The 3,312-nt window shown below is 34.8% G+C and overlaps 1 long non-coding RNA gene across 1 annotated transcript in view; it reads right to left on the bottom strand.

The window, feature by feature from the left end:
- Positions 1 to 935: 935 nt before the first annotated feature.
- LOC107578814 (uncharacterized) overlaps positions 936 to 3,312 on the bottom strand; it is a 3,140-nt gene continuing 763 nt past the window's right edge. The window contains exons 2-3 of the long non-coding RNA XR_001608390.1: positions 1,442 to 1,469; positions 936 to 967 (exon numbers count right to left, since the gene is read on the bottom strand). This is a non-coding gene — a long non-coding RNA (uncharacterized lncRNA). The remainder of the gene's footprint in view (positions 968 to 1,441; positions 1,470 to 3,312) is intronic.

Raw genomic sequence — 3,312 nt, 5'->3', positions numbered from 1 at the left:
CCCACTGTATGTATATACTGTTTATCAGGAGAGTGACCTCATTGAACTCTGATGTCCTTGATTGTTGTTTAATTATAAATAGATTCATAATATAATAAATAACAATAATAATATTAAAATAAATAAATAGTATGAATACTATTTATTAAATGAATAAACAGTATTCATACTATTTATTTATTTTAATATAATCTTTATTTCATGTATTACATTTATTTATTTAGTAATTTATTTTAGACTAATTATTTTAGTATTTATTTTATTTAATTATATTATTAATTAAATTAATTTATTGATTTAATTAGATTATGAATTATTTATTTTAACTATTTTTTATGGGTTGTTTGGGGAGACTGAAAATCTAAAAAGCATTGTCTCAGTACAAATAATTGCTTTCATTCCAGCTAAATAAAAATAATTGCATAAAAAGAAAAATAATAAATTAATAATAATAACCTAGTATCAGTGTCTTTTGCTCTGAGTAAATAAAAGGCCACATCAGAATGAGCATAAACAAACAAAAAAAGGAAAACAAATGCATGAAATAAATAAATAATAAATTACATCAATATAAATAAATACTTAAAGAAATACACAAACAAACATACAACCCATTCATAAACACATAGTGCACATCTTGTTTGCTGTAGCAGTTTCAATTGTATGACAAACTATGTCCTGAGTGAACACATTTCCTTTAAATATAAAGTGAACAGCTAACACCTTTTTGCACTTGAAGTTTAAAGTTATGTAAAGTTTTGTTTGTTTTCACAGTGGCAGCACACTATTTTATGACATACATCGTTTTCCCAGCACTGCACACCACTGTAATGTTTTGTCCTGCATACGGATTTCAACAGTAACTGATTATGATCTTTAGTGGATTGATCCAGAATCAATTCTGAGTCAGTTCTACCAGTGACTGGTGATAATTACCTGTTTCCAAACAGTGGAGTTCCTCCGTCCGCTGATGGACACAAGCAAGAGAGCGATGGAAAGAAAAAGAGAAAGCTCTGTCATTACGATGGATAATTTTCCCTCTAATTTCCCTCCACATTCAATTTACAAACTGCCTGTGGCCATTAGACCAGTAGAAATTACCCTCCCGAGAAGGGTCCTATTTTAATACACTGGCCTTAAACACACACACAGAAAGGCTTTCAGTAGTGTTTGTTGTGAAAGCACTTGTTTTGTCTCTTCTGTGAACTCTTGTTTAAAGGTCCGTTCCCATTTCCGTACTCCATTATAACTGCAGAGTAAATCACCTACTACTGGCCTCAATAAATAAATCAGCAGATGTGAATAAAAGATGAATGTGTCTAGACAAGATATTCATCTATAAATGGCCCTGAGACATCTGCATGTGTGCTAAATTAATTCTTGAGCATAAATGTTTGCATCTTGTTTGGTTTTGTTGGCTTGGCTTTCCCACAGCACTCACCTGGCAAGGCAGTAGTCGGTTTTCTGACCTGAATGGAGAGGAAAAAGAGAGAGAGAAAAACCGTTAGACGGAGGCTGGATGTGTGAGGAAGAGGCCAAAGCTGGACACAGTTTCCTTTTGGAAATAAAACACTCATCCCGCTTCTTGTCTGTCACGAGGACCTTCCTATGGGACGTGACCTCATATCCACACATTACCTCTAAATACATTCAGCGGCATCACAATGTGCTATTTTCCCCATCACATGCAGTTCGACACAGCAAATGCCAAACGTGCAACAGACTTCAATGAGCTAATCATCCAAACCACTTTGTTTCCTTCAATCTGTGCAGGAACATTCTGTCAGTTTACTCAGTAAAAGCAGCTGGGGTTGCACACACTGTACTCAGCAACATTTCACACCGAAGGCTGGATTTACAGAGGCATTTTAACATTAAAATCTGTTTTTGTCATTGGACAAAATAAGAAAGACAGCTTGCGAATAACTGAGGTGTTTCCATTTCACTAAACAAATTACGTCAATTTGAAATCAATCCAAATCCCAGTAGAAAAATGATGGAGGTGGTCTGAAGAAAATGTGAGTGGTGTTTGTCCATGCAGAACACGCTGCCATGATGTTGGAGTCCATTATCAGTATTGATTAATATTGGATATTTAATTCTACATGCCTTTTGTATAATTTTTACATTTAGATCACATTTGCCGTCATCTAATGCTCATTTAAATTTATCACAAAGAATTACTAATAACGTTATCTTTGACAAACCTCAAAATAATTATACATTTTTCATACTGTACATTATTAAGTTGAGCACCAAATCAGCATATTAGAATGACATCTGAAGGATCATGTGACACTGAAGACTGGAGTAAAGGAGGAGAAAGTTAACATCTACAAAATCACTACTTTAGATAAAAATGAACAGATCATCTCAGCCAGAATGCTTATTTTATGATAGAGTAATCAACACCATTGCTCTCTCCATCACACCTAATTATCTCTTCGTTATCCTCTGTGCCATCAGTCTGATTCTCTCAGTTTCACTTCCTGTTCATTGGCAGTCCGAACTGACTGGCTGACAGTACCGTTCAGCCTGGAGGAATGAACGTGGGAGGTAAATCAGAGTGAAAAACACTCCAGGAAATCCCCGCTGTGCTCTGTTCTTTCTTACACAGACTCATTTTCTCTGTTTTGTAGCATGGCACATGACCTTTGACCTCCACCATCCAGGACTGCCTATGAGTGAGTGGATAAGATCATCCTAAGGTCCAGAGGACAGCAGTACAGAGCGGCACTGCACTGTTAAAGCTTCATGCTCTGATGAGACTGATAACATCAGTAGCATCCTCAAGCTTACACACACACACACACGGTCAACCCAGTACCCTCTCTGCCTGACACTGCAACATCCCACACATGCATATTAACCCTAACCCTACACATAAAAGAAAAAATATTTTATAGATAAATAATGAAATAATAATTGTATTATTTGATGTATCTTTTAACACACAGACTAATGATAAACCAAAGGCTAATTATTCAACATTGTTCTGTCTTTATGAGGGAGTCATATAAATCATTCACTCAAATGATTCGTTCAAAAACACTGATTCATTCCCAGATGAAACAAGTGACTAGGTATGTTTACATGCACTATTTTTCATTAATCCGAAAAAAATGCAATCTAATTTCAGATTTTGAAAGTTTATATGAACCTTAAATTTTGCAATCCGATTCACATATTCGTTTGCATGTGCATTGCACAAAATACAAGTTTTTAAATAAAACTAAGAAAATAGCTAGTTGGATTCAGGCGTTACATGCGTATTTTTATGGAAGCTTGTTTCCAGCACTGAATTAAAAAAAA

This window comes from Sinocyclocheilus grahami, unplaced genomic scaffold, assembly GCF_001515645.1.
Source record: "Sinocyclocheilus grahami isolate Dianchi unplaced genomic scaffold, SAMN03320097.WGS_v1.1 scaffold12125.1, whole genome shotgun sequence".
Classification (NCBI taxonomy): domain Eukaryota; kingdom Metazoa; phylum Chordata; class Actinopteri; order Cypriniformes; family Cyprinidae; genus Sinocyclocheilus; species Sinocyclocheilus grahami.
Note: the sequence above shows the minus strand (reverse complement) of the source record. Positions and strands in the feature narration are given on the sequence as shown.